The sequence below is a fragment of the Sus scrofa genome, chromosome 16, assembly GCF_054392235.1.
Source record: "Sus scrofa isolate SSC_HxYL_T2T_F1_AM1 chromosome 16, Sscrofa_HxYL_maternal_Yorkshire_Landrace_v2.0, whole genome shotgun sequence".
In the NCBI taxonomy this organism is placed as follows: Eukaryota; Metazoa; Chordata; class Mammalia; order Artiodactyla; family Suidae; genus Sus; species Sus scrofa.
Genome location: NC_139398.1, coordinates 66,553,802 through 66,579,197, shown reverse-complemented (window position 1 = coordinate 66,579,197; position 25,396 = coordinate 66,553,802). Strand labels below are relative to the sequence as shown.

Sequence of the window (25,396 nt, the reverse complement as noted above, 5' to 3'; positions counted from 1 at the left end):
TACGTCAGAAAACTAAATATAGCACTACCATATGACCCAGCAATCCCACTCTTGGGCATGTACTCAGACAAAACTTCCGTTGAAAAAGATATATGCACCCCTATGTTCATTGAAGCACTACTCACAATAGTTGAGACATGGAAACAATCTAAATGTCCATTGACAGATGAGTGGATTAAGAGGATGTGGTATAAATACACAATGCAATACTACTCAGCCCTAAAAAGCACAAAATCATGCCATTTGCAACAACATGGTTGGAACTAGAGACTCATATACTAAGTAAAGTAAGCCAGAAAGAGAAAGACAAATACCATATGATATTACAATACATGGCACAAACGAACTTATCTACAGAAAAAAAAAAAACCTCATGGACATGGAGATCAAACTTATGGTTGCCAAGGGGGAGGGGGAGGAAGCGGGATGGACTGGGAGTTTTGGGTTAGTAGATGCAAACTATTACATTTGGAGTGGATAAGCAATGAGATCCTGCTGTAAAGCACAGGGAATTATATCTAGTCACTTGTGATGGAACATGATGGAGAAAAAGAATGTATATATATATGTGTGTGTGTATGACTGGGTCATTTTGCTGTACAGCAGAAATGGACTGAACATTGTAAACCAAATATAATTTAAAAAATTAAAAATCAAAGTAAAGTAGAAGCTACTGTACAGCATAGGAAAATCTACTGAACAGTTTGTAATAACCTATATGGTAAAAAAAGAATGGATATATTTACATGTATAACTGATTCACTTTGCTGTACATCTAAAACTAATACAACATTGTAAGTCAACTATACCCCAACAAAATGTAAAAAAAAAAATACAAAAAACCAAACCGAAACAAAACAAAACAAAAAAAGTTACCAGGTGGATGGAGAAATTCTCCTTGGGAGGCCAGGGGAGGTATACTAGAAGAGATAGTATTTGGATTGGAATTTGAAGAAAAATTTGCTATCTACAAAGAAGACAGGGGAAGGGCCAATCAGACAGAAGTATAGTGTATGCAAAGACATGGAGTACTAGTATTAATATTCACCCTCATTCTGGAGTTCCTGTTGTGACTCAGCCGGTTAAGAACCCGACTAGTATCCATGAGGATATGGGTTCAATCCCTGGCCTCGCTCAGTGGGTTAAGGATCCGGAGCTTCTGCAAGCTGCAGTGTGGGTTGCAGAGGTGGCTTGGATCCAGTATTGCTGTGGCTGTGGCTCTAATTCGAAGCCTAGCCTGGGAAGTTCCATATGCTGCAGGTGTGGTCCCAAAAAGAAAAAAAAAATCATCCCAATTCTAATCCCAGTTCCAATCAGTATTATTAAATCTAATACTAATATTCCATTTATTGAGGATTACTATGCACTAGGTGCTGTACCAAGGTCTTTACTGTAACTGCTTCATTTAAATTCTGTAACACCTTACAAAGTAGAAATTATTATTATCATACTCATTTACAAACAAGGACCTGTGGTTGGAGAGTTTGTACTACTGGTATTTGAGAAAACTTGGATAGTGAAGCACATGTTTGGATACAAGGTCATACTGTCCTTTGGGATGTAGGCATTCTAACCAAGAAGAGAGGTAATCCAATTTGTGGAGCCTTTCTGCTTCTCATAGGAAACCAAAGATATTAGAAGAGAGATGTGTGAATGGCTCTTTAAATGGGGATCTGTGCTTGTGAAGCAATTATTCCCTGTAGAAAAGAACCAAAGACAGGTGTGTAAAATCATGCTGGGTATGGATAGAGTGAGCAGAGATGGGTTAATGCAATCCCAGAAAACTGGACCTCAAATGGTCAGATCCGTGGCAGCTGAACTGCTTTACCAGTCAGAAATCTTCTTTAGTTTTTGAAAATAACCAGAAATAACCCCCCAAATGACTTAGCAGATTCCTGAATAAAAAACAATATTGGGGGGATATAGAGCTGACACCAAAAACATCCATTTCTACCTGGGTCTCCAGTAGCCCAGTAACATACATGCTTGTCTTACAGCCAAGAAGGAAGGAGACTGGGGAAGGCAAGCTTCAGAGAACTCCATAAAGCAAGGCTGTCTCTTCAATTTAAGATACCTGTACCCATGCACTTGTTAATAACCACAACGACAAGAGTAACAGTAGTAGCCATTGTTTATTGGGAGCCAAGAAATATACAAAGGAAAGTCTGACTGAGCTCACTGACTGGCCCTTCCACCAATCCTATGTTTCACAAGAAGGAATGGTCACAGAGACAAAGTGGCTCAAATCCTGGGCTCCCAGACTTTAAATCCTACTCTTCTCACCTCAGTGTTAAGGGAAAGTGTGAGGACAGAAAGTGTGTCCTAGAGATAGTCAACAGCCTTAACCTGCAGGGATTCCAGGAAGCTGAGCTTAGAGTCAACAGAGACCTTACACAGATGCTAACCACATCTGTCACTTTGTGGGTATCAGCAGAGAGAGCACTTACTCTGCAGTCCATGGGGCAATTTGAATGAAATTCCTCATAGGATTCTCAACCCACTCCAAAGCATCTTGGAACAATGAGAGCCTCTGCAGAGTGCTCTGCATGCCTGAGATCTTACAAGGGTATGAGCTGACCTAATCGGACAAGGCCCACAACGTGACTCCAGCAGGGAGGTGCTCACAAGTTTGTCATTAGGCAGGGAGCAGCTGGAATCACCTATGAAACTCTTCTTTGTGACAAAGTTTGACAAAGAAAAAAAAAGAGGATCCCTTTCTGATCTCCAACAGAGGGACACTGACATAGCCCCTGGGGATATTTTGAAGGAAGAGGAGATTGGTTCCTCTGGTCCAGTCCCTGGGCCCATCTCCAGAGGGAAAGGGAGTGAAGACAAGGCCAAGTGGGTCTCAAAGAGGACTCTAACCTCCCGGGCCTTGCACTGAGAAGAGTGGAAAGCCCTGCTCTCCCTGGCAATCTTCTCCTGCTGACTCCAGGTTATGAACCCTGAGCGCTCCTGAAAGAATCTCTTGAACCTCCATAGTCTTAGATGGGAACCCTTCCCCTGTGTACCAGAGTTACCCCTGATTACCTCTATTATCATATGGTTTTAATCAATCAGCAGGCCATTGGTCAAACTGCTTGAGTTCAAATCCTAGCTCTGCTATTTACTGCATTAACGTTGACAAGTGGCTTAATAACCCGGTGCTTCAATAAATGTTGCTGAATTAAAGAGGACTTCATTCATTCACTCATTTGTAGTGAGAGATAATAACACTAAATTTATTCAGGAAGTGTCCAAGGAATAGAAAGACGATAGCAACCCAGGGCAGGATACGTCCTCCTTCTCTCCCCCACCATACGCAGACTGGACTAGGGAGGAAGCTTTTTCTTTAAAACACCAGAAAAGTCACACCCTCGCCAACCTACTGTAAACCTTGATGAAGGTTTTGATTCTGGAGAATTATTTCTATATAGAGGAAATCCTCTTTGTAAATCTCTCCCTTTTCCAGAAAATAAAAACATCTCCCTTTTCTAGAATGTTCGAAAGATAACAGCTTCTCTTCCTTTTCGGTCTCTCTCCATCTCTGTCCAAGCAGGAAGGAATGGTTTGACTTGTGAGATAGAAACCCGAATAGAACTTGTAGGGCTAGGCCTCTTCCTTCTGGGTTGACTCTCTGGGACCCGCCCATAAAGCATGAGTGTTCTCTTCTCCTTCTGAAGTCTTACGGAAGATAAATTCACCTGAGGAGGGCTTCTCTTCTTTGCATATGAATAGGCACATAAATCTAATTTTAGGTGGAATTCTTAATAAGCAATACAGTTGAAATCTTGATTCCTCTATACCCTTTGTATTTATTTCCTACGTGGTTCCAAAGTTAAGGGGGAGACTAAAGAATGGCTTCTCTAAAATACCAACTTTCCCACTCAAGGAACCAATGTGTTCACCGGCCAATAATCCAAGGGAGATGGCTGGGAGAAAGCTTAGGAATTCTGGAGCTTCTAATGCAAGAAAAGTCATATTTCAAGGTAGATATCCTTTGAAAAGTAACCAGTAATATCATGTACAAAAATCAGTCTTCTTCTAACACTGACTTTTATACAAAGATTATTCTATCAATTAGGGCCTCAGGAGCATACTCACTGAGAGTTTATTTACAAAGGAACTAATTGCAAAGCTATGGGTAGAGTGTAGGGAGTACTCCCAAGCCATGTCCTTCTCATCTTCCATTCCCTTTCTATCCTAAAATTTGGAACAAACCTGGTAAATGAAGCTAGAAAATGTGGCTTCGTCTCTTTTCTCCTTTAATAGATATGACTGTATCTGCAGGGTAGAACCTGAATTCATGAACCCCACAATCTATGTGGCCAGGGATAACCAGTCTTCCTAAAAAGAGCAAGGCCCTCTGAGAGTAGCATAAGAAGGAAGAAAGAGATACCTGGGGCCTGATACAGCTAACTCACCCACCAGTGGGGGGCCCAGTGAATGTTCTTTGTTCAATCAATTGAGTTAGTAGCACTGCCTTGGAAAGGATATTGGATGTATGTGGAAACTGGGAGAAATATACAGTTTCTTCCCCTCTGAACTTTAGCAGAATTATGGAAGGAGGAGGGTGAAATTCCCTTCTCCATACAAAGGGCTGTCTTCAGTTTGGCATGTCCCAAAGAAGCCCACTCTACTTGAGAATGACCTATTCTGGAGAAAATCATTCACTAAACTTAAAACTGACTCTGGAGGAGTTCCCATAGTGGCTGGGCAGGTTAAGAATCCAACTAGTATCCATGAGGATGAGGGTTTAATCCCTGGCCTCACTCAGTGGGTTAAGGATCTGGTGTTGCCACAAGCTGCAGATCTAGCATTGCTTTGGCTGTAGCACAGGCCTGCAGCTGAAGCTCTGATTCGACCTCTAGCCTGGCTACTTCCATATGCCACAGGTGTGGCCCTAAAAATAAAAATAAAATGAAATAACATCTGAATCTAGGTTGTGTACAGGTGAGAAGGGATATATCCACACAAAAGTGCATCTATTCTTTTGTGAACATAGCTAGAGAGAGAGAGAGAGTCCTGGTGGAGAGAGCCAAGTCCCCCATCCCCTGTACCTGCAGGAACACATCATGGAGACCAGGGAAGAAGACAGAAAGAAGAGACTTGAACCTGCCATTACAAAGGGATTCAGTTGGAGATAATTCCTGCCCCTCTGGCAGAAAACCTGTCTACCCATCTTCATGTGTTCACTTCATATGAACTTAAAAGGTCTCTGGGGAAATGACATCACAATTTTACTTGAAAACTCAAGTTCCTGATAGGAAGTTCTTCCAGTTGTCCCCCCATGACAATGGGAATCCATTTCCTCTCTGCAGGTCCCAGGACAGACTTTATTAAGTCATTCCTCATCTTTGATTTCTGCCACTAAGTAACCATAATCCAGGGGGACTTCCTCATATCCTGTCAATAATTAATCAACTTCTCTTGAGAGCACTGGAGAGCTCTGATAAGGTTAAGTGATGATATCCAGAGTCGATCTTGTCTAATTATCAGGTCTAATGCTTGCCTTCTTCACATTCTAAGAAGCTATTCCTGATGAAATGCATATGTCTGAATGAATTTCTCACATTAAAAAAAAATCTAGAAATCATGTTTTAGACCAGTCATTCATTCTGTTCTCCTACGTGTGACTTGCGAATTCGTGGGACCACTCAAGACTATCACCAAGCTGAGCCTTCCAATCTCATGACCAATAGGAGAGATGTTCCAACAACTTAGATGAGACCTTGTAGCATTTTGCTTCTTTCAGACAAATACTGAATCACTGCCATACATTCAGGCATCCGCATCACAATTTGAAAATGACACAGTATGTTTGATGTAGGAGATGGCCCTCTGAAAAGCTAGGAATGAGCAGAATTCTTATAAACCAGAATTAACTTTCCATAGGCATCGTCAACCACATTTTAAAGATCCTCAATTTCTGATTCACCATGGTCAGTCTTGGGTTTATCTCCAATTACTACCCTAGATGAATAGTATATTTTATGGACAACAACAATAACAATAAAACCCCAATTTTATGGAACTAGTGATGGCCTCTATTTAAGAGATTATTTTCATAAGGGGAAAAAATCTGTTTCATAACAGAAACCCTTTAGGCATAAGGGATGAAAATAAGCATCTCCTATTACACTGATTCCCAAACTTTTGGAATGGCCTAGAATATTTTAGGTATTGACAGGGTTGTCGACATTTTATTGGGCCAAGTTAGGATGTTATTTACAAATTTAAAATAAATACTTCGTAATAAGAGTGACATTTGAACACCAAAAATGTAAGAAAGCTATAATCTCACAATGAATTAAGAAACAACTGGCAGCAGTGCATTGATATTTAAAGCAGATATTTTAAACTCTCTTAAGTGCTGAAAACTGTATGATACATTTTAATTTCTGGTGTTATTCTGCATGTAATTTATTTTAGTACAAGTTTGGTCAAGTTAGGAATATACATTTATCAGTGGGACACAAATTAGAGCTCATTCAATTTTTGCTTTTAGCATGGACCTTGTCTAAAGTCCAGGTTGATATAGGCATATGGCCTAACAACACCATTTCTTTCCATAAAAACTGTGGTAGGTGGGATTGTGTCCCTGAAAGAGAGAGATGTTATAGCCTCAACTCCCAGTTCCCGGGAAAATGACCTTAATTGGAAATAGTTTTGCAGATGTAATCAAGTTAAGATGAGGTCATACTGGATTAGGGTGGTCCCTAATCCAGTGACAGGTATCTTTATGAGAGAAAGGAGAGTAGCTTTGCAAACATGAAGGAGGAAGGCCCTGTGAAGACGGAGGCAAGCCAAGGAATGCCAAGGATTGCCAGGAATCACTCGAAGCTAGGAAGAGGCAAGGATGGGGTTTTCTCCAGAGGCTTCAGAGGGAGCATAGTCCTGTCAACACCTCGATTTTGGACTTTTGGCCCCCAGAACTATGAAACAATAACTGTCTATTGTTTTAAGCCACTCACTTTGGGGTACTTTGTTACAGCAGCCCTCAGAAACTAATAGACTAATCTGAGTGAACTGAAAGAAGCCAAGAAAAACAGCTCTTCTCCTAGTTGGTGGCTCTGCTTTCTTTCTACATGGGCAAGGAAAGAAAGTGGCTAAAGATCTGAACATAACAGGCTGGAGGAAAGTGCTGTATTTAGAAGCTGCTCATGTGGGGGCAGCACATTTTGCCACAGATGAGCTTCGGTCATCAGAGTTTTCCCACTTGATTAAAAAAAAAATTTGCAAAGCAACCGCGACAAAATAGCAAGAATGTTGTACATTTGTATGTTCTCATTTTCATGTAGTAGATTCTCTTGAGGCAAGGTGACCCTTGAGCTGAAGCATCTCTTTGACCAGAAAAACCCTTCTGGAAGCCAAATCCCAAATGGCTAAGACTGAGGAGACTCTGAGGCATTTGGCCTTCTGAGTAAAGAATTATATTCCTCTGCCTTCCAAGCTCTTCGACTAAGTCCATTAAGTCAGAGTTTCCTGCATGACCCAGCTATCCCACTGGTGATGGGGCAGTGGTCTCTAGGGAAACAACTGTCCAGGCCACTCAAAGCAGTTAAACAAACCTCTGAGAGAATTCTTAGACCAAACACAAGAGCCCCCCATCTGTGTTTGCCCTCCTCCACTCTTGTTTGCCAGCCTAGGGAAGACAATGCCTTCCCAGTGGCTCCTGGGTTATGGAATGTACTTAAATGCCTGGTTCAAAACCCTCATACACCCCTCTCAAATTTGACAATTGTTTAAGCATTATTGCTTGAATGGATACAGATGTTCAGCTCATCTCTTGTTGGGGAGGGTGTTTCTTTACAAGAAGGGGGAAGGCTGGCTTTTTTTTTCTCCTATTTTTTTTTTCAGACACACATTTTATCTTTATGTTTGTTATCAAGGACTGCCAAGAGATGCATCTGGTCCCCAAATCAAGAATCTCACACTCCTCCTTCCAACTCACAGCTTTCCAAGCGCCTTTCTTTATGATTTCTTCCCAAACAAGCTGTAAGCAGAGCTCACTGGACAGATGACCCACACCTTGTAGGAAAAAAGAATCACTTTCTCATAATACCAGGAAGAATGGCACCAGCGGTATTTTTCATGATGCCCCCCTCCTCCAGCCTTTTACTTTTTTTGTAATTCATTTTCTGATTAATATTTTCAGCAGCTAGAGCAAATGCCAGTTTAATTAAATTCCCACACCACCCCCCCTTATCCAATTAGTGGGTTCACTGGCTCCTCAACAACCTTCAGCGTCTGCATTTTCATGAATGCTCAGTTGCTTCTGGCCTTGCCAAAAAAAAAAAAAAATCTGTTACATATTAAGTTATAATAAGATATAGGCAATTATAGTAGCAGCAGGACAAATAGATTTGTATGGTTCATTACAAGGGATTTCTGGAACATACGTAGTGGAAATAGCCTGTTTCTGGGGCAGAGCATATTTGGGAGGAAAAACACATTTTAAAAAAGGGGGTAGCAGGAGAGGCCATTATCAGTTCCTATAAGAAAGTTCTGAATATAAAGAAATCCTATCATCTCAGTAGCTCTCTATTATTTAAATGCGGGCTGTTTCAACATGGGAACCACAAACAGAGGTGAAAGATAGAAGGATTTCCCATGGAAAATAGGTGAGACCTGTTTTTCATTTTTAGAAAGAAAGAATATTACCATTGTCATGGCACCGAACTAGATAAAATAAGAAGAATAAACTAACACTGGAGCATCTGACGTGCGACCAGCCATGTAATACACACTTCACACACATCATCTCATTTAAAACTCTTGACAACTCAGAGATATTAGATATTGAGATACTAAAAGAACACTTTCACAGAATCCACTCTAGTAGCTACTATTTTATGAAGGAGAAAAACCAAGGCTCAAGAAGCAGTAATTGCTCAAGGTCTCCCAAGGTCTGCCTGGCTCCAAAGATCATGCTATTTCCATAATACTCTTCTAGGCAAAGAGGTCCAGGGTCAATAATATAAATAAAGTGGAAGAGGAGCCTTTTGGCCTTTAACAACAATTTTAGAAATATACCAGAGAAGTCCTTCTCTTAGGTTAATAAACATATTAGATGATGAACATCACTCAATATATATTAGGTTATGCTCTATATTTAGCAAGTTTTTATAACAAAGTAAAGGGATGGTATTCCACTTGAAAAGGGAGAAGAGTTTTCATAATGGGAATGAAAATGTGTCTAAAGGAATGATGAAATAGAACTCACAGTTTTGTCCAAGTAGACCCTGGAACAGACCCATTTTAATGCCAAAGCTCTGCCTCGAGGCTTTAAAATAAATCCCAAATTGGGAAATATAGTGTCTATTTTATTTACTAACTTTAAAAACATACTGCTTCTGGAGTTCCCTGGTGGCCTAGCAGTTAAGGATTTGGCATTGTCATTGCTGTGGCTTGGGTTTGATCCCTTGGTCTGGAACTTCGGTATGCCATAGGCACAGCCAAAACAAAAAACAAAAAACAAAAAACAAAAAACAAAAAACAAAACCAAAAACCAAAACCAAAAAAAAACAAACAAAAACTACTGCCTCAAAGCTGTGCCTAGAAAGAACCCTGAGTAATCATCTCCTTCTGTCACCCAATTTACCCCTAAACCATCCATGAGAACTGTTGTTTTTAATCTTAAAAATTTTCAAGGATGGTGGTTCTCCAGTACTTTTCGAGTTTCCATATAAGCGAACTGTTTTTTAACCAATACCACTCGGCAGAATCCATTTTATGATTCCCAGGATAAATTCAGGGCATTTTGCCTAATTTGTCAGCCCAGATTGGAAAGTGGGGTTGAAAAATCCCATATAAGTAAATACTCCATGAGTTTATATGGGCTGAAGTCATTGAGCCCAGAATATTATCAGCTCCCCAGAGATCCCACAGCAGCATGCGAAAATGGCTTTAAAGTGATGTGCCAAGACGCTGACCTTTTCCTTTTGAGAGGCAAGGGTGGGGATGGAAGATTCTGAGCCAGTGCTGGTCACTGGGATGAGTAGTGTTGGGCTGAGCAAAACCAGCATACCAGCTTAGACGGAGCGTCCGCTGAACCTGCAAATGCCAGCAGCTAATCAAGGGGTGGAAACGTAGTTGCTAGGGGGTGAGAAAGTGAACAGCATTTTCTGTCTGAGCGGGACTGACACTGTGCTGGTGTCAAAATGGCATCTCCTGCTATCTTTTGTGTTCTGTGTGTCCACTTCTGCTGGCCACCGGGGGGCCTGTTCCTCCCAGGGAAGCATCAGGTGCAGTGGACAGGGCTGAATTTAGGGTCACGGGAAATGGGTTTTGTCTCTCTCTGCCTTTATGTACTTGTTTTCAATCAAGACACTTCTGAAGTCTCCATCTCTAAAGTGACGGGTTCATGGGAGTTCCCGTTATGGCTCAGTGGTTAACAAACCTGACTAATATCCATGAGGACGTGGGTTCCATACCCGGCCTTGCTCAGTGGGTTAAGGATCCAATGTTGCTGTGAGTGGTGGTGCAGGTCACAGCTGAGGCTTGGATTCCGAGTTGCTGTGGCTGTGATGTAGACCGGCAACTGCAGCACTGATTCGACCCCCAGCCTGGGAAACTTCGTATGCCCTGAGGTTGTGGCCCTACAAAGACAAAAGACAGAAAAAAAAAATAATAAAGTGAGGGGTTCTGAATTCATGACCACACGCTCTTTTTCCTTTGTTTAAAGTAGGACTGACAGACAATACTCTATTGTTTTCAGGTACACAACAGGATGACTCAACATTTGTATACATTGCAAAATGATCACTACAAGGAGTCTAATTACCATCTGTCACCATACAAAGCTACAGAATTTTTGGTGTGTGTGTGATGAGAGCAATTTGCAAGTTTGTACTACAATATTTTTAACTGTAGTCCCATGCAGCACAGGCACATATGAGTTTTTTTTTGGTTATTGTGCTGTGTGTGTTCTTTGTGTTTTGTATATTAAACCCTTACCAGATATAGGATTTGTAAATATCTTCTTTTACTCTGTAGGATCCTTCTAAATTTTCTTGATGGTTTCCTTTGCTGTGCAGAAACTTTTTAGTTTGACGTAGTCCCATTTATTTTTGCTTTTGTTGCCATTGCCTTTGCAGTTATATTAAAAAAAAAAAAATACTGCCAAGTGTGACACCCATGAGATTATTGCCTATGGTTTCTCCTAGAAGTTTTATAGTTTCTGGTTTTACAAATTTTTAATTCATTTTGAATTAATTTTTGTGTATGATGTCATATGGTATAGGCGTAATAATGTATCATTCTTCTGCACATGGCTGACCAGCCTTCCCAATACCATTTACTGAAGAGACTGTCCTTTTCCTATTATATATTCTTGCATCATTCATCATAAATTAATTGCCCATATATGCTGGGTTTATTTCTGAGCTCTCTACTCTGCTCCATTGACCTAAGAGTTTGTTTTTATGTCAATAACATAATGTTGTGATTACTATAGTTTTATAACATAGTTTGAAATATGGGTGCATGATGCCTCCGGCTTTGTTCTTTCTCAAGACTACTTTGCTATTCAGGATTTGTTGCTCCATACAAATTTTAGAATTGTCTGTTCTACTTGTGTGAAAAATGCCATTGGAATTTTGATAGAGATTTTACTGAATCTGCAGGTTGCTTTGGGTATAGATATTTTTACAGCATTAATTCTTTCGATCCATGGGCATTGCATGTCTTTCCATTTATATGTGTCTTTTTCAATTTCTTTCATCAATGTCTTATAATTTTCAGTGTATGAGTCTTTCAACTCCTACAATAAATGTATACATAAGCATTTTATTCTTTTTTATGAAATGGTATATATCGTCTTTTTAATTTCTTTCTGATAGTTCATTGTTAGTATATAAAAATATAGTATCTTTAGATGTTGATTTTTTTACCCTATAACTTTACTGAATTCTTTTTATTTCATCAGCTGTTTGGTGGAGACTTTAGGGTTTTATATATATAAAATTATGTCATCTGCAAATTTTGACAGCTTTACTCCTTTCTTATTTGTATATCTTTTATTCCTTTTTCCTGCCTAATTGCTCTGACTAGGCTTCCAGTACTACGTTGAACAAAAGTGGTGAGAGCTGGCATCCTTTTCTTGTTCCTGATCTTAATGTAAATGCTTTAAGCTTTTCACCATGGAGTATGATGTTAGCAATAGGCTTGTCATATATGGTCTTTATTATGTTGAAGTACATTCCACCTATACTCACTTTAATCATAAATGGGTGTTAAATTTTATCACTTTTTCTGTATCTACTGAGATGATAATATCAGAGCCTTCATTTTGTTAACATGTTATATCATGTTGATTGATTTGCAGATATTGAACCATCCCTGCACCCCTGGAATAAATCCCACTTGATCATGGTATATGATCCTTTTATGTATCATTGAATTCAGTTTGCTGATATCTTGTTGAGGATTTTTTTCATCTATGTTTATCAGGGATATTGGCCTAAAATTTTCTTTTTGTGTGGTGTCTTTGTCTGGTTTTGGTATGAGGGTAGTGCTGGGCTCATAAAATGAGTTTGGGAATGTTCCTTACTCTTCAATTATTTGGAAGGGTTTGATAAGGATAGGTATTAAATTTCTGAATGTTTGGTAGAATTCACCAGTGAAACCATTTGGCCCTGGAGTTTCTTTTTTTGGGAGTTAAAAAAATTTTTTTTAATTACTGATTCAATCTCCTTACTAGTGATCTATCTATTCAGTTTTACTTCTTCATTGATTTGGTCTTGTATGATTGTATGTTTCTAGAAATTTATCCATTTCTTCTATGTTGTCCAATCTCTTGGTGTAAAATTGTTCATAGTAATCTCTTATGACTCTTTTTCCTTGGTATCAGTTGTAATTTCTCCTCATTCATTTTTTTAAATCTTATTTATTTGAGCCCTCCTTTTTTCTTTCTTTTTTTAAATAATTTTTTTATTTTCCCACTGTACAGCAAGGGGGTCAGGTTATCCTTACATGTATACATTACAATTACATTTTTCCCCCCACCCTTTGTTCTGTTGCAACATGAGTATCTAAACAAAGTTCTCAATGCTATTCAGCAGGATCTCCTTGTAAATCTATTCTAAGTTGTGTCTGATAAGTCTAAGCTCCCGATCCCTCCCACTCCCTCCCCCTCCCATCAGGCAGCCACAAGCCTTTTCTCCAAGTCCATGATTTTCTTTTCTGAGGAGATGTTCATTTGTGCTGGATATTAGATTCCAGTTATAAGTGATATCATATGGCATTTGTCTTTGTCTTTCTGGCTCATTTCACTCAGTATGAGATTCTCTAGTTCCATCCATGTTGCTGTCTCTTTTTTCTTAGTCTAGCTAAAGGTTTGTGAAATTTTTTATCTTTTCAAAGAATCAGCTCTTAGTTTCATTCATCTTTTCTAATGTCTTTTAGTCCTATTTCATTTATTTCCACTCTGATCTTTATAATTTCCTTCCTTAAACAATCTTTGGTTCTCATTTTTTTCTTCTTTTTCTAGTTCCTTTAGGTCTAAAGTTAGATTGCTCATTTGTGATTTTTCTGGTTTCTTGAGATGGGCCTATATTTCTATAAACTTCCTCCTTAGAACTACTTTTTCTGCATCCTACAGGTTTTGGTAGGTTTATTTCCACTTTAATTTGTCCAAAGATTCTTTTAAATTTCTCTTAATTTCTTCATTGACCCATCAGTTGTTCAGAAGCATGTTGTTTAATCTCCATATATTTGGTATTTTTCCAGTTTTCCTCCTAGTTTCATATTATTGCGTTTGGAAGAGTTGCTTGATATGATTTCAGTCTTTTTAAATTTACTGAAACTTGTTTTGTGGCCTAGCATATAACCTGTCCTGGAGAATGTTCCATGTGCACTTGAGAAGAATGTGTATTCTGCTGTTTTTGGATGGAATGTGCTATATGTACATCTATTAAGTCCATTATAATAATGTGTCATTTAAGGCCAATCTTTCCTTATGGATTTTTTTGTCTAGATGACTAGCTATTGAATTAGTGGTGACCACATGCTCTTTTCAAGTGTTAAGACATAGGTATATTCTTTGAGTCATGGACAACAAAGGTCAAGGTTAAATACTTTCAGATTTACAGAGAATATCTTCATAGAATTATATGGCAAACCTTAAGAACTGAAAACTGTATGTCAGGCATAAGACAAAGAATCTGTAACTGACTTCTCCAGGATCTTGGTCCCTCTACAGTGCAGCTACTTAATTATCAGATTCCATGGGAAAGAACAAGGCAAAAACAATTTGTATAAGTCATGTCTTCTAGAGTAACTGTTACACTCTAACCGTAATGAGAAGGCAAGCCTGCATTGCTATGTTTAGTGCCACTGGGATCCACCAAAATCTGGCCTTAACTAATAGTATCAGAGTTGAATAAGCAATTCATAGACTGTCCAGGAAAACTACAGACCAAACAGAGTGTTCCATCAAGAATTTGGAATTTGTGAACTGCATGATTAAGCCAGTAATAGTGGAGTCAGGAACTAAAAAGGCTGTCATGGAAAAAACCTCTACAGATGCTGGGGCAGCAGTTCAGGATGGATCATAAACAAACTAAAGTTATGAAGAAGCTGAAAATATGGGTAAGCAAATGAATGGTCCTAAGTTGCCTGGTCTCCAAACATGGTTCTCTCAGTCAACCTTGGTATTTATGCTCTTTTGTACTACTCTCCCCTTGAATCTGGCCTGACCCTACAAACATTCAAAAATGGTAGAAGTGACTTAGTATGGTTTCCAAAGATAGGCCACTAGAAGCCTTGAAGCTTCTACTTGGTCTCCTGGAACACTGGCTCTTGAGATGCTATTAAAAAACAAATATGCCATATATAATAAGTCCTAGGTACATGGGAGGCCACATATAGTCACTCTAGTCAAGAACCTCAACTAAATTGCTGGTATTAGCAATCAGCATCAGGTGTCACCTGTGTGAGTGAGTCATTTTGGAAATCCAGCCCAGTTGAGTGTTTGGGTCACTTGAGCTCCAGCTTCAATCTAACTGAAACTACACAAAACACCTATAGGTGAGAACTCAATTGCAGAACTATGAGATATAAAGATAATTGTCATTTTTGAGTACTAAGTTTTGGAGTGGTTTGTTGTACAGAAATAGATAACAAGAGTAGGTTCGTAGGGAAGAGAGCAGATAGATGAATGAAAGTACAGTCTCCAAGGCTCCTGGGGCTGCCTGAGTGTCTAAGATCTCCAGTCCTTAACAGAACCACAATTATCTTCAAAATCACATTATTTTATCTGAAGGAATCTGAGATTTCTTTTCCTTATAATTTAATCAAACAAACAACAACTAAAATCCAACTGGAAGGAGAACTAGTGATCATCTAGGGAAGAGGTTTCCAGAGCTAGTCCATGAATAAATACTTGTGCTAACAAGGTTTTCACAACTCTGCAATATAATGAGCAATATAAAGACAAGGTAGAGAATTCTGTTCATTAACCAAAATTTATTCAAGTTAATGAAGGCAAATAGATCTACTCATAAATCTTAAATGTGAGGTAGAATAGAATCAAATCCCCACCATCCAAGCATTAATAATCAAATTTGCAGATGTTAAGAGTTGGCAATTGGAGTTCCCGTCGTGGCGCAGTGGTTAACGAATCCGACTAGGAACCATGAGGTTGCGGGTTCAATCCCTGCCCTTGCTCAGTGGGTTAACGATCCGGCGTTGCCGTGAGCTGTGGTGTAGGTTGCAGATGCAGCTCAGATCCCGCGTTGCTGTGGCTCTGGTGTAGGCCGGTGGCTACAGCTCCGATTCAGCCCCTAGCCTGGGAACCTCCATATGCCTTGGGAGGGGCCAAGAAATAGCAACAATAACAACAACAACAACAACAAAAAAGACAAAAGACAAAAAAAAAAAAAAAAAAAGAGTTGGCAAAATTCATGTATTGCCTTTGCTGTCCTCCCTCAATCTCTGTTTCTCTCAAAAAGCCCCAGGACTGAAAAGGTTGGAAATAACTTATACCTTCCCTTCTTGATCAACCTCTACTTCCCTTAGGGAAAGGTGATTCCAGATGTCCTACCTCCTCTATGTCATGTCCTTCTTCCCTATCCCAGACTCACGACTAAGCATCAGTGGCAGATAGTACGAGAGGGGCCACCAGAAGTACAAACATTTAGGAAATGGGGGGGGTATATGACTTTTATCAGATTCAATAAAAAAAAATCACCAAGACAGGTGGGGCAACCCATTATTTTTTAACCTAGGCTTTGCTCTGCTTTGCTCTTGCCCTTGGCCTTGCTCTAAACTCAGCCTCTAGACTAATATTTGAGTAAAAATAAGTAAATAGATAAAAAATCTTTTCAACAAGATTCCTTTTCCTCCCTAGCTCCCCTTAATACCCTGTATAGGGTAAATTATTATAATTCAGAGAGTTTAATGATTCCTGCTATAAGTCATGTTAATTTTCTTATTTTTTTCCTTTTTTTTGTCTTTTGTCTTTTTAGGGCCACACCCATAGCATATGGAGGTTCCCAGGCTAGGGGTCAAATCGGAGCTGTAGCTGCTGGCCTACACCACAGCCACAGCAACGCCAGATCCTTAACCCACTGAGCGAGGCCAGGGATTGAACCCACATCTTCATGGATGCTAGTCGGATTTGTTAACCACCAAGCCACAATGGGAACTCCCATGTTACTTTTCTACAGACCAAAAAAGGAAAGCCCTTCCAAATGCTCCACCTTGTCCAAGGTTATAGATAAGCAGTGGATGAGCAGGGACCAGTGCTCACGGCATTCCCTACCAGCCTTCTCCTTAGGTAGGAGATCAAATCCTGGGCAGAGAGCCAGGTAGGTGATCTTGATTTGCATCCTGAAAGTCACCTGTCCAGCTTGCACCAGAGGCAAAGAGATCAAAGCTGAAAGCATAGCTGGGGGCAGGGAGGAAATAAAATACTGATTTAATGAGATGCATGATAACTCTCCTTCATTTGCCTTTTCAGTAATGAAAGCAGGGCCAAAGAGTGACAATTATTCATGCTCCTTCCATGAGCTCACATGATGGCTCCCATTTGCCCTACCAGATGGGTCTCATGTAGCTTTGCCCAGAAAAGAAAGAACGGGAGGGAAGTGAAGACTGAGAAACGTGGTACAATCAGACAGTTTCCCAAGCAGTGCTGCCACCTCTGTGAGATGTTCTTTAAGGAGGTCGGTTTTGAATTCTTTCAGTTCCAGTTCAAGAATACTTACATGCAGAAACTCAAAATCTAAAACAGATAAAAGAGCATCTGCTATTCTTAAAAATAGGTGGGGAGAGGGGGTTTATTCTGGAGCCCCCATCTCTCTTCCTTGGTTACTAGAGAAGCCACAGAGGACAAATGGAAAATGAGTGTTCCAACTTTGGGCATTTCTATTGCTGAAATGATCTGAAGTTCACCATTCTTGAGCTGGGCTTTGATGAAACGGAGTGGGGGTGGGAGGTAAACAAGAGTAAGTGGCAAGCTTAGTGGCAAGCTGAACTATTAAAGCGGCATATAAAATGCAGGGAATGGATATATTTCCTGGCTGGGAAAGCGACGGGGGCAAGAGACACATTGATTGTGAGGTCTTTGGGGAATTCTTCATCTGAAATGCTGGCTGAGGATGACGTCACTAACCCTCATCAGCGGCCAGGCTCCGGGGAGCTGTGGCTCACCACAGAAGCAGCTTCAGTTTCGGGGTAAGAGGAGCCAAGGCCTCTTTGGCCCTGGCTGCAGAGTGTGGGCGGGCAAGAGAAGATTTAAGGATTAAGTGGTAAAAATGTTAAGTGAACACAAGCTCCTTCTTCATTGTCTAGATCTTAAAATTGTTCAACATTTTTACTGCAATACCCAAGACCAGCTTATGTTTTTATTCCTCCCATTTCTAAAAATATAATAAAAGGGATTTAAAAATAAAAACATGGCCCAGCTCCCCATGACAGGTACCCCTGGTGCCATCTGCAATCTAGTCTCCTGCGGAATCTCCCTACCTGCCTCAATATTCTGTCCTTTCACGTCTTTGTCTTGGGCACTGTCTTGAGCACACTGCTTCTCTTCCCAGATGGCCTTTCTCCCTTCTCTGTAACAAATACTGTCACCAATAGCAGGGAATTTGGGAGTTCTGGGTTCAAATTCTCACTTGCCTACTTATAGTTTATGTGAGTTTGGGCAATCACTGAAACTCTTTGAGCCTCACTTTCTCTATAAAATAGGGTTAGGATGAAGAGAGAACAGATCTGCATTTAGCTCTGTGCCAAGCTTATAGCATGTGCTTGTGGAGAGCTGCTGTTCTTCTGGCAAACTCCAGCTCCATTCACCAGTGTGCAGCTCTGAGAACGTCTAGTGACTGGGGGCTCACTTGCCCCCTGATAAGGCTCTGTATTACTTATAGAAAGCTTCCACTATATCACAACAAAACTTACTTCCACCAGCAGATGCTGAGTACCCCCACTACCCATCCAGGAAAATGTTTTGGGCAAGTCACACTGTAGAGGTGAGACAGAGGATCCACTGCTCTGCTGTGCCTGACTCCCCCGTGGCAGAGTCAGAGCAGAGCGAGGAGGATGATATTACCTCTTCCAGGCGCCACACAAATCCAAGAAGTCAAGGAGAAAGTCTCCAGAGATCTCCTCCGTCCCTTTCTTTGAATCCAACAAATTCTACCTCCACTCCTGCAGCAGCCCCGTGATTTGCAAACCACGTCATTCCTAATGCTATTCATTAGGTCCAAATGTCCTTTCTTTGCCAAGAACCCACCCAAATTATCTGGAACTCTGAATAGAAAGCAGGTATCTTGGTTGGTAGAATCCCACTGAGGAGGGTAAGAAGAAAGAGCTCTTAACAGACACTGAAAAATTGTCTCTGATCCAGACACCAGGGTTATACCCACCAGAACCTCAGGGTGATGTGGTAGAGTGTTCCAGTGGAATGAAATGGAAGGTGAGAGAAGTGGAGTCTGCAATATTCAGGGCATCTGTCCTTAAGCCCAAATTAAGCAGGGGGAAGAGCTGGAGCCTCTGTGGTATAAAGCCAGACAAGAAAAGAGATTCAGTATGATTGTTTAGATTATTGTTGCTACTGAAAGCCTCCTATTGGACTGAAAATCCACCCAACATTTTCAGCAAGACACCAGCCTCCAAAGACATCATTCATTCATTTACAAATATTTAAATTAAAATATTTTACAAAGTATTGCAAATATTTTAATTACAAATATTCTAAGTCTAGAACCTAGGCACTATTATAAGTTCCAGAAATACAGTTAAGAAAACAGAAAACGGGGAGTTCCCATCGTGGTGCAGCAGAAACGAATCCAACCAATATCCATGGGGATGTGGGTTCAATCCCTGGCTTTGCTCAGTGGCTCGGAGATCCAGTGTTGCCATGAGCTGTTGTCTCGGTCACAGACATGGCTTGGATTCCGTGTTGCTGTGGTTGTGGGGTAGGCTGGCAACTGTAGCTCTGATTTGACCCCCAGCAAATCACATGCCACTTCCACATGCCACTGGGGCAGCCCTAAAAAGCAAAAAAATAAAAAAAAAATAAAAATAAATTTAAAAAAAAGGAAAAAAGCAAACAATTCCTGCCTTCAAGGAGCTTACATTCTTTGTCTGGCTAAAGCATAATACCACATTGAGTTTCAAGATCAGGATTCACAAACCCAGCGCCCCTAGAGGCTGGGTTTGTGGCATGAACCGAGTGAACCTGTTGCAAGGCAACAGAAAGTGCTGGGGATGATCTCTTGTGGAGACTAGAGATGTCATTCACCTTCTGAAGGAGGAAGCTCCTATTTGGTATCAGACAATTACATCCCCACAATGATGCAATCTCACTGCTTCCAGATCTCGTTTGTCAGTAGAAACCAGAAATCTATAGATTTCTGTGAAATTCTCTAATTTTTAAAACCTAGACCAAATCAAACTAAAGTCATCTGACTGTCAGGTCCTACTGGAAAGACATCTGCTTGTGGCTCCTGCCCTTGATGTCCAACGGGATTAGTGGGAATTGAGGGGTGGGGTAGATTAACTACACTTGGAGTCAGAATGACATGGTCTCAAGCCAGCTTCATCATTTACTATGGGTGTAATAGGGCTACCTTTTAAGGCAGGTTACTTAAACTCCTTGAGTCTCAATCTCGCCATCTGAGGAACAGGAATAAAACTGAGGAAAGGTTATACTAAGCAATACATGATAGGTGTGCCGCACCCACGCCTAGTACTTAGGAAGAGCACAATAAATGTTGATTGTTACGACTGCCAGGATCATGGGAGGAAACAGATGTACACTCAAATGTTTTAAGTGAAGGAGTTTATTCTAATTACAGAGGGATAGACAGGATTAAGGGGGAAATGCATAACATCTGATGAGGCGCTGAGACTAGAAATATCAATTATCAGGGAGCCATTACCACCCCTGGCCTAAAGGAGCAAAGAAATTAGAAGAGTTTCCAGATCCCACTGAAAGATGGGTCTGTGCAAGAAGGACACGTGTCAGGAGCTGTGGTCCGAAAGGAGTATCAGCCTTGTCAGAACTTCCTCGAGGAAAGGAGGAAGGAGAGGACGATACCTCTACCTCACCGCCTAGCCTTCCAATTTCCTTGCCTAATTAATCTGGAAGCCAGAAAGCAAGAGGGCCTGTGTGGTGCAGTCTGCAGAGGTGAGTCTCCCAGGCATAGGCAAGGGTAGAAAAGAGTGGAGCATGGATCAGTGAATCTGAGAGAAGACACAGCTGTCCTTCTTTCTATTGGCTATGTGCCAACCCACTTTCTCAATCTGCATCTTAGGGGCAAACATTCTAGTGGAGCTCTCTCTGCTGTTCATGATTCTCAACTTAAGTAAACCAAGAAGTACCCAAAGAGCAATTTTCAGGAAAAGGTCAAGGTACCTGTACTGCTTCCGCATACAAGGGCTGGGCTGTGGGCAGGGCTCAGTGGCTATTAGTGGGCAGAGCTAAATTCATGGTTGGTCTAAACTATTAATCAAGCTTCTTCTATACAGGTCACTAGGATGGGAGGTTTGCCAAAAGAGGATGGAGAAAGTAAGAAGGGGAAGGCAGGGGTGAGGCAGGAAGCAGGCTGCCCTGCTCTTATTGCCATTTTAGGCTGGAAGTGGGCAGTTATGTAGGACAAGGGGTGATTGAGAGAAGCCACATCTAAAGCAATGCTTTTAAAAATATCACTTAGTACACATGAGGCTGCAAGCAACTGGAAATTCACTGGTGTCACTGAACAAGTCGAGAGGTATGGCAGTGATCAAGTGGGGCTTGGGCAGATCTGTGGCTCTGGGTCCTTCTTCCTCCACATGATGGCCTGTCATAGGAAAGCTGCGGCAGTCTCAGGGCTCACATCCAGACATGACAGAATTTAGAAAGAAGAGTTGGTTTCCGGTATCTTAGGCAGAAAATAATCTGCCCTCTCCAGATGCACCTAGAAAACTGCTCATATTCCACAAGCCCAAACTGAGTCATTTGCTCATTCTTCAATCAATTCCTACATCTAAGCAAATACCACATGACAACTGGCTTAGAGTTAGGTTGTCAGAAAAAACTTCTCTAGCAACAACGGTGGATGGGATTACTCTGATGGAACAACAATTTTCTCAATTCTCCCTTGGATGTACATAACTAATACTGTTTAGATGTACAGGAGACAAGATTATTCATTACATACAACAGATGCCTTAGGACATTAAGGCTTAGCTCTGAGACCCCATAAAAAAACACCCCCCTGCTTTTAATGCCTTTTAAAAACAAAGGTATATTTCTCATTCATGTGATGTATCCAATGAGGTTGCCTGGGTGCTTTGCTCTAATCCCTTCCCTCAGAGACCCAGGAAGATAGTCACATCTCCAGCATCCAGAATGCTGCCATGGCAGGGGGAAAAACAGTGATTTCACACTACCTCATAAGTGTGCATCTGGAAGTGACACCTGTCAATTCTGCTTGCATTGCAGGGACCAAAGAAAGTCATACAGCCACTTCTAACTTTAAGGCAGTAGAGAAGTATAATTTGACATTATGCCTGGAAGGAGTCGAATGAACCTATTTGTGAGGAGACCAGTACCTTCCACACAACCATGATGCCGGCAAGACTTGGGTGAGATGGACACTTGCAGGCATCCTCGTAGCATCCTTGTAGCAGTGCAAACTGGCATAGTTGAAAGCAAGCTGAAAATGTATATAAAGGGTCTAAAGGGAAAGTTCATTCTCCTCTTCATGTAACCTTCTCTTAGGAAGTAGAAATCTAGACAAAAATTTTGAATAAAAGTGTATGTCGAAGCAATAACTGTACACAAACAAAAAACCAAATAACCAGATTGTCCAATAGCAGGGTAATTGCTGAATAAATCAAAGTATAGTCATGTGATAGCTGATTCTCTAATGCTTTAAAATGTTGCCGTTTTTCCAGGAGTTTCCATTGTGGCACAGCAGAAATGAATCCGACTAGTATCCATGAGGATGCCGGTTCAATCCCTAGCCTTGCTCAGTGGGTTAAGGATCCAATGTTGCTGTGAGCAGTGGTGCAGGTCACAGCTGAGGCTCAGATCCTTCATTGCTATGGCTGCGGTACAGGCCAGGAGCTACAGCTCTGATTTGACCCCCTAGCCTGGGAACCTCCATATGCTGCAGGTGTAGCCCTAAAAAGAAAAAAAAATTGCTTTTAAAGAGTGTTTAATGACATGGGAACATGTGGCTATTATGTAAAAGTTAAGTGAAGGATAAAAAAACTGTACTATACAAATTAATATAAAGTACAAAGAAAGACGAAGGCAGCACAGTGAAGTACTAATGATGGCTCTCTCTGGGTGAATGTTATTGTCTTCTCTCTATTTAGTTCTCTATATAGATAAGCAAATATTTCTTAATAATCAGAAAAAAAAGATTACTAACATTTACAATCTATTGCCATGTCTGTGATAGCAGAAATTGAAAACATCAAAACTCCATCAACAGGAGTTAGTTAAATTCATTACAGTTCATCAAATAATAAACTATGATGAAGCACTTTAAGATACAATTGATCTGTTACAGAACATTTGCTAATACACCTTAAGAAAAGAAACAAGATGCAGAAACTTAGATATAGTACTTTGCCATTTGTATAAACATGCACACACAAGGACATACACATTTCTTCAAAGAATGCACAAAAAAACTGGTAAGAGTGGCTGTCTTTGGGTGGGGAAAGCTAGGAAACTGGAGTGCTGATTCAAACCACGGGAGGGAGACTTTCATCTCAAAGTCCACGACATTATTTGATTTTTTACAACCATGAGCGTACATTATCCTGAGTTCCATTTCACAAACAAATAATAAACAAATAAATCAGATTCTGGCTGTGGCAGATGCATCGTAACTACTGGTTACCCTGCCCTTTTTCTGTCCTCAGACCATTTCACTCAATGTCTCAGTCTTAGGTTGGACCACAGCTACAAGCTTAACAAGGCTTAGGGACTGAGAATGGATTTCAATGATCTGTCTGCCATCCTGAGCGTGAATAACAGAGGATTCCCCAAGGAGGCCGGACTCGGGCACAGGGAACACAAGTCATCCTTTCACCTGGGCTACAGGCATATGGCACCCTTCCTGGGGACCCATCTGCTAAAAACACAAAGGCTTGTATTTGGCTAACAGTGAACAATTCCTGCAAAAAATTGACGTCCTGAGCCCAAGCCTTTGTGTCTGCCCAGGGCCATTTAATTCTTGGGAGTTGCTTATAACCATGGATACTGTGAGGGACCAATTACTATGGACAGTCTTAGGGTCAAACTTTCTGAAGAGAGGCTCCAATGCTGATGCAGAACATTTAGTTTTCAGCTCCCCAGAGCAAGGCATTAGAGAGTGGCTTCTTCTAACTTCATGTCCCACGACAAGCATGGTGAAAAGGCAGTGAAGCAAAGAAGAGAGTTTGCTCTTAAACCTTATTCTGAAATTAGGTGCTATAGTTCTCGAGGCTTCTGCCACACTAGCCTTCCCCCAGTGCCTTGAGCAGCATATATTCCTTCCTACCCATTTCTGCTAGGAAAATGCAACTTATTCATGCAACAAATCCCCAGTCCAAGTAAACAGAGGCATGATTTCTGATTGTGTGAAGTTGACATTCAAGTAGACAAGGGCCAATAATAAGCAAAATTCAAAAAGAAAAACAACCAGTTTGACGCAAGTGCTACAGAGTTACATAAAGCAGGGGTATGGATGGGGATAAGCCAGAGAGAGGCCTCCCTCCAAAGGTGCAACTTGAGGGAAGAGCTGAAGGCAACAAGGGAGGGAGCAGGGAAAGTGTGCCTCATGGAAGTGGCTGAGTTTTACTCCCACTTCAGCAGAAGAGAGAAGCAGACAGGAATAACGTTTTAAAATTTCTGCATTTAGAAGTCTTAACATTTATATTTAAAATCTGGACAGTTACGAGAAATACTTTAAATGTCCAATAGCAGTTATATCATGGTACGAACATGAAATGGATTATAATACAGTCTCTTAGAACCAGGGATTTGGAGGAATTTTTAATAAGGTGGGAAAACACACTCAAAAGAAAATGTCCAATAGGAAAAGTAGAATACAAAGTTATATTCTAGTTTGACTTGTTCACTGTGATGAACTAGTTTAACACCCAAAACAGTGTTTGGTACATAGCAGATAAGTAATACATAGTAATAAATGCTTGTTGATTTCATTAGTTGACTTTAAGCACGATGGGGGAAAAAAAACCCTAGAATTCCTTCAGTGATGGAATTCTTTTTTTTTTTTTTTTTTTTTTTTGGTGGGGCGGGGGGCGCTGTGCCCCAAGCATGCAAAAGTTCTGGGCCAGGGATCAAAGTTAAGCCACAGCAGTGACAACACTGAATCCTTAACTGCTAGGCCCCTGGGGAACTCCAAGTGATGGAATTCTTGATGATTTTCTGTGGTTTCCAAATTTTCTACATTGAAAAAAAAGGGTTTATTTTTTTTAAAGGATTTGAACATGTTAGATTACATCTAAGCCCCTCCGCCATGGACAAATTTGGCTATAGTTGCCTTAATACAATATTAGTTGCTACAAAAAACCCCAAAGATTTCATTACTGAGTCTGAAGTTTCCACCATCAGGAACCTTCTGTGGAAGCATTAACTAAGAACTTCCATTTATCGAATGCATATTTGGGGGGCGAGGCAGAAAAAAATGCTACCCCTTTTATATCAGGTGTTCTCAGCTTCGGCTGCTGCACATTAGAATAACGTGGAAGCACACTCCCCACCCCCTGACCAATTAAATTATATTTTTGGAGGTGGGACCACGGCATCAGTATTTTTGAAGCTCCCAAGATGATTCCAATATGCAGCCAAGTTTGAAAAAAAAACTTCTGCTATGTGTTATTCTCTGAAGTAAGTATTTCAATCTCCAATGTATAGATGAGGAACTGAGGTTTAGAGAGACAAAGGTCAGCTTGCCCAAGGCCATAT

At 40.7% G+C, this 25,396-nt stretch overlaps 1 protein-coding gene across 18 annotated transcripts in view; it reads right to left on the bottom strand.

The window, feature by feature from the left end:
- The window catches only part of SLIT3 (slit guidance ligand 3), a 914,676-nt gene that overhangs the window by 749,960 nt on the left and 139,320 nt on the right, over nucleotides 1-25,396 (bottom strand). For 4 of the 18 annotated variants that reach the window (XM_085001793.1, XM_085001787.1, XM_085001795.1 and 1 more), the window contains one exon: nucleotides 18,849-18,975. The exons of 13 other annotated variants lie outside the window; for them this stretch is intronic. The gene's annotated coding sequence lies outside the window, so the exon portion shown is untranslated. Of the gene's footprint in view, nucleotides 1-9,914; nucleotides 10,036-18,848; nucleotides 18,976-25,396 lie in introns of all 18 variants that reach the window. One more of the 18 variants, XM_085001792.1, reaches the window with a different exon arrangement.